This window comes from Arachis duranensis, chromosome 9 (assembly GCF_000817695.3).
Source record: "Arachis duranensis cultivar V14167 chromosome 9, aradu.V14167.gnm2.J7QH, whole genome shotgun sequence".
Lineage (NCBI taxonomy): Eukaryota > Viridiplantae > Streptophyta > Magnoliopsida > Fabales > Fabaceae > Arachis > Arachis duranensis.
In genome coordinates this window covers 15,961,821-15,975,540 of record NC_029780.3, presented here as the reverse complement: position 1 = coordinate 15,975,540, position 13,720 = coordinate 15,961,821, and positions in this window count along the sequence as shown.

The following is a 13,720-nucleotide window of genomic DNA, read 5'->3' as shown; positions in this document are numbered from 1 at the left end:
CTTTAAATTTAATTTTTTGTATCTGCTTCAAATTAAATAAGATTAAAAAAATAAAAAAATTTACAAATATTTATAAATTTTTTATCTTGATTGTTACCTATAATAATAATGTAATAATTTTAGTACTATACTTAAATTAATTCAAATTTTATTATCTTATATATTAAAAAAATTAAATAACTCATAAAACTTTTATTTTTATTTTTATTTATTAATAATTTATTATTTACAATTTTTTTATTTTTTATTTTAAATTTATAATTTAAAAAACATAAAAATTAATTTTTATTCGTTGCAACCCCATTCTGATCTGAACGTTTAATATTTATTAATAATTTATTATTTACAAATTTTTTTTATTTTTTATTTCAAATTTATAATTTAAAAAACATAAAAATTAATTTTTATTCGTTGCAACCCCATTCTGATCTGAACGTTTAATATCTTCTATAATTTCTTATATATGTAATACTTAGTGATGTATTCTTATATAATAAGGTAGTAAAATATAAATAAGTATAGCAAAGTAGCAAGTAAAATTCGAACCAATATACTTTCCCCCGACCTTATTCCTCTTCTCCAGCAAGCCATGTTTGTTTTCGTTATACAACTTGCAAACAAATATATATATTATATTTGTGATGTCTACAAAAATATATATTATACAAGTAATCATTAAACCATAATTTTATATAATTTATTATTATTCATCAATGATGATATTATATTAGGATTAAGTATGATTTTGGTCTCAACGTAGAAGCCGAAAATCGATTTCGTCTCCAACTTTTTTTTTGCTACAAAATGGTCCCCAAAATTTCAGTTTGTTTTAAAATCGTCATTCGGACGAAAATACCCTTCCCCTTCACCCCAAAATCAACCAAACTCAACAGAATTAGAACATTATGGTCATCATCACGCCGAACCAGAACCCACCACCACCACCACTACCAGTATCATCATGGTCATCATCATCATCATCAGAACTTTCTTCAAAATCAACCAGAAGCCGAAGCTGAACAAAAACCCACCACCACTACCACCATTATCATCATGGTCATCATTATCATCAGAAGAACCCACCACCACCCCCACCTCAGAACCATCAACAGAATTCAAAACTAAATTCAAGTAACATGCACTTTGAACAATAATCAACAAATTCAGCAGCAACAAATTAAGAAATTCCACAAAGAAGAAGAAGAAGAAGCGGCGGGCTGTGAGGGTCGTGGAGCAGCGGCAAGGATGCGGGTAGCAGTGCGCGCGGCGAGGACTGAACGACGAGGAGCAGGAGCAGCGGTGGCGATGGCGAGGAGCAGCGGCAGTGGCTCTTAGCTTTCTCCCTTCTGATCTCTCTCTTCTCCCTTAGCTTTCTCCTCTCTTGCTCCTTTGTTCCCCTTCCGATCATAGGCGGCGATGCAGCAGTACAGCGGTGCGGCGGTGCAGCCTCTTTTTTATTTTATAAATTTTTAATTAGGATAATTTGTTAATAAAAAATAAAATTGATAAAAAAGACGATTTTAAAACAAACTGAAATTTTGAGACCATTTTATAGCGAAAAAAGTTGGAGACGAAATTGATTTTTGGCCTCTACGTTAGAGACCAAAATTATACTTAACCGTATTATATTACAATTTAATAATATATTATTATATATTATATTGTATTAAATTATAAACTTTTATTTTTTTAGTGACTTAATTCGAGGACCCAACTCACTTAAAAGAAGTAAGATACAATTGACTTAAAAGGTGATTTTTTTGTTCACTTAAATATTTTGAAAACTCCTCCTTAAATTAGTTTTTTGTCCAATTAAAAAAAGATGTTATACGAATAAATCTGTTTAATTCGTTAGGTTATTTTAATCTACACATATTTTGCCGTAAAAAAGCTTATTTACTATAGTTTAAGAAAGAACTTATTTACTATATTCATAGAGCATTTTTGTTAAACTAAATATATTATGCTTATAAAAAATGACATTAATTAAAAAGATGTCACAAAAGACAATATATACGGGACCAATTAGAATAAATTGAAAAAAGCAATATTTATTCTTATATTTTTCATTAAAAAAAATTAAAAAAATTATAATGATAAAAAGTATAATTATAAAAATTTAATAGAAATAATTAAACAAAAAATTAAAAAATAAGTTGTATCTCTTGTTAGTATTTTTGTGTTTTTTTATTAGAAAAGATACAAAATACACAACTTTCGTATTTTTGGACACAATATCTCTATCCATGTTTTTAATATTGACCTCACAGCAACTAAATGAATTTTTTTTGGATTCAAATATAATACTTTAAACCTTAGGGATCAAAATAGAATCAGACCCAAACGTAGTGAGACCAATTTAGTATATTTTATCTTAAATGTTATATACAATATTTTGAAAACCGAATTAAATTAGTCAATTCAACCGGATTAATTAAAAACCGATCACCTAGTCAGTTCGTTTAAGACATAAAAACTATCTTAAAAAAATTGGTCTGAATACCGATTGAACTAATGAATAATCGATGAACCATCATAACTGGTTTTTTTTGTTTGAATTTCTAGTTTGGGTATATACTCAAACAATGTCGTTTCTTTGAAAAAAAATAAGAAAATATTAGTTGAATTGGATGATTTAGTGTAATATTTTTTGATGAGTTAATTTTATTGAATGTTAGTTTATTTTTACCGTATGTTAATGATAGAACATGAACAATTACAAAAGTATAACAGACACAAGACAAATTATTTATTTAATTTGTTAAATATTGATGTGAGTTTGACTTTATTTTAGCTTCTATTAGTAAGGCACAACAACATATTTTTTTTCTTCTTTTAGTTTCTGATATATTTTTTTTATTAATAAATAATATAATATCTTTTGACGAAAGAAAAATCTTGAGATAGAAATTTTTGGTGATTTTTATTTTCTTAGTCCTGAGAAATGTGTGCCTCAAATGAAAAAAATTGTTGGCATAATGATTAAGATATAGTGTTGCCAAAATTAAATTTGGCCTCATACTAAGAGCAACTCCAATGAGTTAAAAATTGAGACTCCATTTTTGACAGGTACAGGAACTCACCGATAGAGAAATGAGAGAAAGAGTTCATGCACAGTCTTTGAGGAGAATGAGTCCCTCTGAATAGAGACTCATATTCTCATCATACCATTAATTTCTCCAAAGAAATGCCCAACTTCGAAATAGGCAGCAGCATAGACAATTGAAAGAGGACTTGATTGAACACATATGACAATTTCACAATGCTTGTCGTCAACTATAGAGTTTAATTATGATTTTTTTGTATTAAGTAATTTTACAAATTAGTGTAATCCCGAATTATATATTGTGTATTATTGTTTCATATGATTTTTTTAATATTAATATCTTTTAATAATGAATTATTTTTAAATTTATAAATTTAAATAATATTTATTAAAAAAATAATTACATTAATTTTAAGTATTTTAATTAATTAATTAAGTGGGACCACAACAGGGACTAAAGTTAGTTCCTCCTAATGAAGAAAAAAGAGATAGTTTGAGTTCCTATTTACTGTTTATGACGCAAAAGCTGATATGGAGTTACTTTTTATGACAGGTGGACCATAAATAGAAATTGAGATGAATTCTTGTTGGAGATGGTCTAAGAGAGTTTACTATTAGAATAAAAGTTATATAATATTAGTTAAGCCGTAAATTTATAATATTAGTGAAGCCCTGTATACATTCATTTTGTAAACATATATAAAAGAAATTGGCTTCTACTTTAGAACTAAACTAATACTAATTAGATGTTAATATTAACTAACGTGAATTATAATTATAAATTTGGAAGTCAAGTTTGAGAATTGAAATTTGATGAATTAATTTAAATGTAACATCAAATTTTAGAATCTATATTAAAGATTAACTTATAACAAACTATTTGTTTTGTAATGGATCTTGTTTTTCAATTAGTTAGCTTCACTTGGCTATACCTCTAGTTAGTTTGTTAGCAAAACCTTAAAAGTAGATCTAAATTGGCAATAATGTTTATTATATTTTTTAATCGGTTATATTTTAAATATTTTAATAACACTTTTTTAATTAATTTTCTATTTGACAAATAATCATAGCACCAAAACATAGAGGTAGACGAATAATACAAAACACTTGTATCAATTAATCTCAGCTTTCTTTGCATAAGCCAGGTATACATTTGCCGTTAAATTTATTTTACCATTAACACCTCTTAATTTAGGAAATATGATGTATGCTCTTTTTATTGAGTTTAGGTGAGTAAATTATTGACATTAATTCTTCTCAACCATCGATACATGTGTGTAGGTATCTAGTTGTACTATACATTTTAGTTATATATTTTCATTGTGATTTAATTACTTCTAGGCGAGGAAGTGGTTTTATCGTATCTATTTTTTTTGTCTTTTCTTGTTTAGGTCAATAGAGCAATAATAATGATGAACCTCATCTTACACAATTGAATGTGGGATCAGCATCACAACCAACCCCATAAGTTTTATCACAACGATCACCACAATTAGATGGTATGATTTACTTCAGCTGCTAAATGTTTATATATTCACAAATAACTACACATCTAATTGAAGGTTGTCTCTTATTCATTGTAGGTGCGAATTCGTCTGACGCATCTGCTTTAGACGCAGAAGATAAGGAGCTACCTAATGTTGGACAATCAAGTGTGCACACTAAAACTAGGAGTAAAGGAAAGCTGGTAATAGATGTAGAGAAAGGCGATAAACCGTAAGTAGTTATACTATTATTTTGACTTTGCTATATCCACATACTTTTTACTTAAAAAAAAAGAAGGATATCACTAAGTGCATTATCTTTAATTTATTAGTTTATTACTAGATTTATTAAAATTGATCCAATATGTACCTACTTATTTTTTTTTTGTGCAATCACAAATGCTCACAAAGGTATGTTTACTGTTAGAGTCTTATATATGTGTTATTTATGTTATAATATTTATTAATTTATTATATTTAATTTTATAAAATAAACAGAAAAATAAATATAAATATGTGATATTCTTTTTCTTTGCAAAACATTGATATTAATTTAAACTTAAGTTCATAACACAAAAATGCATTTCACTAAAGTCCAAAATATATGACCATTTCAGATCACTATAGAGAAATCTATCGGTAAATAGTTTCAAAGAAATAAAGCATTACTTTTCTTATATTTTCTCTGATCCAGCATTATCACTTCTGTCCAATTAGTAACTCAATCCCTGCATTTAGTGTTATATTGGATGAATGGATGTGCATATTTCTTGTATTCTTTTTATCTTATTTTTGTCAAAACAGCAAACATAAATACGAATAACAGTAGCTTAATAAAAATGGTATGTGACCAGCAGGTAATACATGCCTTATGAATAAACTAAATATTTGCTCACATTATTACTTTTTTTTATATGTTCTTAATTTCATTGATGCGGTTATTTTTTCTCAATTTAGTTGATGCACTCTTGGGAGCTTTACATTCTTATAATCTATGTTATTTTCATGAATTATTTTAAAGTTGTGAGTAGTATAGCTAAGTCTAAAATTTGGTGTTGCTTTAATAATCTATGTTGTTGTGTGTTAAACTATTTTTGATAATCGTGTATTTTTTAATATAGGAAGAAATTTACTGATCATACGATAATTCGTGACATTATGAAAAATTTGTTAAGTAGGATGCCTTCTCCACTCCAAGATGATAGGATTATTATCCAAACATGAAGGACGAGTTATTTAAAGGTTTTCTGGTAAGTAATTATAATGTTGCTTCAATGCGATTTTAACAGATAATTAGATTGAGTAGTTACTAAGTCTTTCAATCTTTAAATTAAAAAAAAAAACATGAATTTGTATCAAATTATGATAAGGCTATGGTAAGAACTGTTTGGAATAGGACAATGCTTGACCGCTATCTTGATATTATGAAAAGAGCAAAGGAAAGAAGTTTTAAGGAGGCAAACTCAACTAGTATTGTTAACATTAAGGGTCATGGACCTAAAGCAATGAAAGTTGATTTTTGGAATGGCTTAGTTGATCACTGGTTAGATTCAAAGTGGAAAAATAAGTTTGTGGCTGATAAAAAAAATAGGACTACTATGCCTGCTCATAAACTACACACTGCAGTGTCTATCAGTTTTGGCGAACAAAAGAGAAGAAAGGTATAAAGAAAAATATTGCCTATCTCAAATGATTTATAATAGTATATTCTAATAAATATTGTTACAGGAAGCTAAGTTGAAGCATTGTGTATCTTTTCTTGAAGTATATGATATTGTTCCTAAGAAAAAAAGTGGAGAATATGTTTCTGAAGTATCCAAAAAAATTATTGTAAGTGTCTTTAATTTTGTAGTATATTTTACTTTCAGTTTTCTTAATAATATGTCCTTATTTTTCTACTGTAGGACTTATATGGAGATGCAATATCACAAAAATATGGAGAAGATTTATTAGATCAATCTGAAGTTGATCCTGACGTGTGGACAGAAGTTGTAGGAACCAACAAAAAAGGACAAGTTCATGGGTTAGGCCGCAGTCTAGATATTGGTGTTTGTGATCATAGAGATGTGCCATTACCAGAAGATACTTGTATTTCTACAGTCAAACCGGTTTCACAAGCGGACATCACTGAAGCTATTAAAGAAGCATTGCTTTGTGCTATAAATGCAGTGTTGCCTAGTGTTGTAAATGAAGCTATACAAAGTAATCTACTTTCTCTCCTTTCTAAGATTCCAAGATTCTCCTAAGAAAGACCATTGAAGTGATTTTGCTGGCAATAATATTAATTAGGTAGCTTATGCTAATGCATTTTGTTAGGCTTAGCTTATTTAGATAGTTTATTCGTTTGATAGATAATTGATTGGACAATTTGTTTATTTTCAGGTTTTATAGAAGTTATTGTTACTTTTATTGGTAGTTTAACTAGTTGATAAATAATTATCATAGTTATCAAATTCAAACCGAACCAGACGATTTGACCGGAAAATCGATGAACCGAACCCTCAATCGGTCCGAGTTACACGTCTAACCTTTTCTACAATTAACCCGCGCGCCTCCACACACCATTGTAGTGTACGTGAGCCATCCACTAGGCTAGTGGTTCCTATATAAATGAGCATGCTAATAACTATATATATACTAAAATCAATACCTTTTGTTTACCACACATTTATCATCTTAAAAAAACTAATAATTATATCATATTAAAATAATAAAATTTAAATAATATAAAATATTATTTTTATTCTTCAATAATATTGTATTTATTTATTTTTATAATTTAATTTTGATACATTGACATTATAAAATATTTTACACAGTTGTCCTATTATTTATATGCATTATTTTAAATAACCATTCATACGATTAAAATATATAAGATAAATATTTTTACTACATAGCATTATTAATATACTTGTGAAGACATACATTTTAAATTTTAACTTTTAATTATAATTTATTTTTATAATTTTATATTTTTATTTAATTATGATCAGATAAACCGGGTGAATTAGTGACCCACCAGTTGAACCAATGACCCGGTGATCCAATCGTATGACCAAATCAATTACCGGTTCGGGTCTGATAACTATGATAATTATTTGGATTGATTTTTATAGTTACTGATATTGTTAGATTTAGCTTGTTTCGGTATTTTATTTGTGAAGTGCCTATGTTGAAGATGTTGCATTAGACTTTTATTTTAATAAATATGTTGGGTTTGATTTTTTTAAATATGTATAATTTTGATGAACTAATTTAATTTGTATGCATTATAATCTTAGTTCAATCACTAAAATAAAAAAATAATATGATGTTTATTTTAGTATAGCGACAAAATTAGAATCCTAACCGATATTCTAGAAAAATTAGCGACATACTCGCTGTTGATGATGGTGACAAATTAAAGACTATATTGCGACTGAAATATTTGTGAGATACTTATAGATTTGATACTAGTTTAAAAGGAATTTGCGATAGTGTTGCAACTAATTGACTACATATTATTTCTTAGCAAATTAGCGACTATTTCATAATTCTACTTTCTCATTTCGAATAGCTTTGGTTTAGCGACAACATTTCTACAAATTTGATTAAGGATTTTCAAAGATTAGCTATAGATTTGCTACAAAATGTGACAGATTTGCGATCATATTAGCGGACAACTTGCGACGAGTTAGGTTCGGAAAAATTTCTCGCTAATTAGCGTCAACTAAGTATTCTATTTCGTCTGTGAGGTTAGCTTGCATTCAGCAATGAGTCTGCTGCAGTAGAATTTGTCGCTAATTAGCGACTACCGTTTAGTCTATTTCTTATATGGAATTAGCTTTTACTTTAGTGATGAAATTGCAACTATCTATTCGGTAGCTAAAAAACTTTCCGATGAATTAGCGATTGCTGTGTTTGCCTCACTGATCTGCGAATTGTAATTAGCGAGGAAAGCATTAGTTGCTAGGCGGTAATTAAGCTGTCACAAATTATATTTTGCGTCAGATTAGCGATGATTTTGTGACTCTTTTTGTGGTAGCTAATTGGCCATATTATTGTAGTGCAAGTCCAACAAAAACAAGCCTCACCCATATGAGCGTGTAAACACATGCGCTACCCAATGATTTCTATAGCGCGCTCACTCACGAAGTCACCATTATGAAAAACGCTTCTTCTTCTTCCTCGATCAAAACCACAACCGTCAAGATTCAAACCAAGTTCGAAAACTTTGAAGAAACTGTCAAAATCGTCGCCAACACTCAAGGAAATCAATAAGAAAATTTCAAAATCTCCATAAAAAACACCGAAAGATTATTTAAGATACTGTTTCACTAATCTTCGAGATTTTTCACTTTTCTATATCTCATTTCGAACGCGAAACACTATATCGCCGTATTTCTGTTTATTAAGTAGATTCATTATGTGTTCTTTGTTGAAAATAGATATTACTGTTCTTGTCAAACTATTCAATAGGTGATAACTATTTTACATTCTATTTAACGTATATTTTAAAGTGTTTTTATGCATGTTTGCATGTTTGAAATTGAGTTTGTATAAATTGAAACTTTTGCGAAATTTCAAGTAAATTTGACTATAACTGGTGCTGTTGTTCTTGAATTTGTACTTGTGGTTCTGGTGTCATTTTATACAGGTTTGGTTGACTTGAATATTATTTTGAACTCATATAATATCATGTAATCCAAAAAATAATTGAGGTGTATGTAATTGGTATTGAGTGTATATGGCTGGTATTTGGGTGCATGTGACTGGTATTTGGGTGTATTTCAATCGAATTGGAGTGTAACTAGTGCTGTTATTCTATACCTAGTGTAACTAGAAACAGAGTATTGTCTTGTTCTTTTGGTGTCATTTTATGTAGGTTTAGTTGACTTGAATATAATTTTGAACTCATATAATGTCATGTAATCCAAAAACTAATAAAGGTATATATGACTGGTATTTCGGTGTATGTGACTAATATTTGGATGTATATCAATTGAATTCGAGTGTAACTGTTGATGTTTTTTATCTATTAACAATATTTTAATTTATTCCTTGTAGTAAAAATGGCAAGTAAGAACCCTGATGAAAAAAATACAAAGTAAGCAGACATATATCATAAACCAACTCAATTTTTCTTTGTATAAATATAGCTTATTTAAATTATTCTCGTTTCATTTCTTTACAGCAAACCAAAGATTTGAGATGCTCAACAAGACTATTGAATGAAAAGTTTCAACACATGAGCGAAGAAAAGAAAGTTATCGTCCGAGAATTGGGATTTGATGGTTTGATACACATCCCACCGATGAATCTGCCACATAAACTCTTGAAGCAGTTGGCATATAGCTTCAATGTGGAAAGAAACAAATTGGATATCCGGTACGGTAAATTGACCATCAACCTTGAAAATAAAGGAGCTACAATTGCCTTGAATGCATCTGGTAACTGATTGCACAAAACCTTTATACTTGCATTCTTTGTAATCTATTCTTTGTAATCTATTATTCTGAACTTATATTATCTCATGTAATTAAAAAATAAATTGAGGTGTATATGACTGGCATTTCGGTGTATTTTAAGTGAATTGGAGTATAATTGGAGAGCTTGTTTTGTTGCTTCTGTAGGGGGTCCTGTTTCCAAAAAAAGTTAATTTTAAAGTTATCTGAGGAGGAAAAAGAAGTTTTTAGAAGGTTCCAGGGCAAAACATTGAAGAATCTGACAGATGAGATGATGGATATTGGTGTTGACATTGATGAAGATTGCCTTATATTTAAGAGGTTTTTCATCCTCTATATTCAAATGGCATTCTTGTTGCCGACAATGATAAACAAAGTTTCTCCGGTCCACATGCCTCCAATTCTTCGTCTGGGCAATATAAGGGAGTGGAACTAGGGTGGCCATGTCCTCGAATTCATCATTAAGGGCATAAGCGAGCACTGCTTGATAAAGAAAAAATCGATTGATGGCTGTCTCTATGCCTTGATGATTGTATACTTTCATGAAACAAAACACAAAAACAAGAATACAGATGCAATCCTTAGGCTGCCTTGGGCTAATAGACTGTTGAAAATAATTAAATGTCTATTTGTTTTACAATGTGCTTTTTTTTGGTCCAATGTGCCTAGGTTCATACTCACAGTTACACTTTGCTTTTTTCTATAAACATGTGTATATAAAATTTAGACATGCTTCAATTTATTTTCTCTATTTGATCTGTTCTGTTTTAATCTCTTTTATCTTTTCCACTTCTATCGAAATTTGAATGCTTATATAGTGAGAATATGTTCTTATTTAACTCATAAGTATTGTATGCTACCTCATTTTATTAACTCATACTTTTTTTATTCTCATTATCATTTTTTTGCCAAGATTTCATTTTTAAATAACGTAACACATGGAACAATGTCACCTAACTATGCACACTAGTAACATTTACTGACGAGTTTAGTATCACTTTATACCACTCCATATGTCAAAGATATACCTTATTTGGTTTATAGAAATGGTTGCATTCATTTACTAGTTATTATTTTAGTTTTCAAACAAGTACACCAAGTCTGGTCGTCAATTCTATTTTGTGTTTTTTGTGCTTTTGCACGCGAAGAGTTTGATGATATGAATTTTTGTGTTTGTATTATTATAATTTCTTGTTCATTTGTTGTTTTAAATTTCTATTAATTGGTATGCTATTTGCAGACATCACGACAGTGTTTCAGTTCAGGCTGCTGTTGTGGTCACTGGTCATAGTCGTGGTCGGGGTAGAGGAAGGGTTTCTTCCGGTACCCCCTAGACTTCTGGATCCCCTCCCTCTACTCCAACAATCCCGGTGACATCACAGGTTGTGGGTTTAGCGGACCAACAATTCATCATGGTCCCTAACCCCAACTACATGCCTCCGTCTACTGCAACGATGCCGCCTCCTACCATTTAGCAACTCGCTACCATGGCGACGCCGTCTCCAGCGATGGAAGCCACGGCCACAGAGTCCTCTCATGGAAGTAAGGCAGCTGATTCCCCTCCACCACCTCCCATTGTATGGTTGACAATTTGGCCTGATGGTGGCACGGGGTAAGTATCACTTTGAGTCTTATATATTTCCTAATTATTGTTATTGCTGAAAGTGCCTGAAAATTGATTCTAGTTTAGTAAATTTAAGTTTATTTGGTTGCCTAGTTAGTGTTTCCTATTTATTGGTTATGGTTATTGCTAAAAGTTCCTGAAAATTAATTCATGTTTAGTGGATTTATATTTATTTGGTTACCTGGTTATTGTTTCTTGTTTACTGATTATGGTTATTACTGAAAGTTCCTAAAATTTTATTCTTGTTTAGTGGATTTATATTTATTTGATTGCTTGGTTATTGTTTCCTGTTTATTGATTATGGTTATTGCTGAAAGTTCCTGAAAATTGATTCCTATTTAGTGGATTTAGGTTTATTTGGAAACCTAGTTATTGTTTCCTATTTACTGATTAGGGTTATTGATGAAAGTTCTTGAAAATTGATTCCTGTTTAGTGGATTTAGGTTTATTTGGTTCCTTGATTATGGAATTATCATATTGTTTTGTTTATGGGTTGTTGTTAGGTTTTTGCTGAACAACAATGCGTGTACTTAGGAGATGACCAATGTCATCAAGCTGATGTACGACCATCCATGTTCCAGCTACAACAAGATCCCTGCTGAGACCAGGGAGCAATGGTTTCAGAAATGGACGGTAATTACTTTTTTTTTAGTATCAAACCTTTTCAGTTAGTTTAGATCTTCTATCTTGCTTAAATAATTTTAAAGTTTCTTTATTACGGCTGTACTTAATATGGTACGTTGAGCACAATCCGACCACCAGGAAGATATTCAACCATAAAATGGGTCGGTGGCTCCAGCAGATGTTGGATGATGTTCGTCAGGGGTGGGAACACCTAATGACCTGGCTTCGACTGGATGTAAAGAAAGCTCTGCTAGTTCATTGGGAGACCGATGAGAGGTTCAGGCATTGGTGTCTCACCAACAGAACTAACAGAGCTAAGGTCAAACTGCTATGTAGTGACTTTAATTTTGTTAATAACTTAGATATATTTTTTTGCAGATCATTACTAGGCATCCTAATCATATTATTTCAATGCAACATGTGTAGTCGAAGTCATTGGATCACGAGGTGAAATTGATGGAGTCGTTTAAGTACACCCACATGCTGAAAGAGAACAAAGAGAGATTTGCTGATTAGCGGTCACAAGACCATTAGGTGAGTAAACATATATCTGATTATTTTCTGCTATAAAATTATTAGAGATTAAATATATATCTGTCGTACTAATCACAATAAATTGTGTTAATTACACAGAAACTAGAAGCTACGACTCAGTAGTCTCAGCAAAGTGGGGAGAATGCCGCCAATGGCTCTGCAGTTTCAGTCATCGATCTCGATATGCGAGACCACCTCAGCGTCGTACAAGAACCGAGTATACGGGATGGGGTCGTTCTTTGCCAGTTACATCTGCACCTCAACGTTGAGGCCGTCGTCAGACTCTGCCACCAGTCGAGCCGTTGAATCCGAGGAGGGTGTGGATTTGAGACTGCATGTGCAGGAGCTCCAACGAAGCCTTGACCAGCAAGCTCAAGAGCTGAACGATTATCAATAGAGGTATTAGGAGATCCTTACCCGCGTGACGTCTACGGATGAGCTTAGGCTGGAGTGGAGGGAGTTGCTGGAGCGACTTCAGCGTACAGAGACTTAGATGGAGGTGTATCAGGCCCAGATGCACGCTGCTGGCATTGACCTTACTGGTGGCAGCACCAGTCCTGCTGGTGGCAACGGTCCTGTGGGTGGCACACGGACATCACCGCCTTCTGTGCCATCAACTCAGGACCACAGGATCGACAACAATGATGACGACGAGGACTATCTAGATCTGTAGTTATTTCTATTTCGTTTTATTATTTTATTGTATTTATTTGATGTACTTGACTTTTAATTTATTTGAACATTGTATTATTTGTTTTAAATAATAAATTTTCATTATTTATGAATTGAACATTAATTATATGAAAAGTAAATTTAAATTTAAAATTAAAATTGACTATTTATTTCAAATTTTGTTAAAAAAATTGACATTACCGTCGGATTTATCGTAGGAATAATCTGACGATAATAATGTGTGAAACATTTTTTTACACCAATAATACCATCAAAAAAATCCACCGGT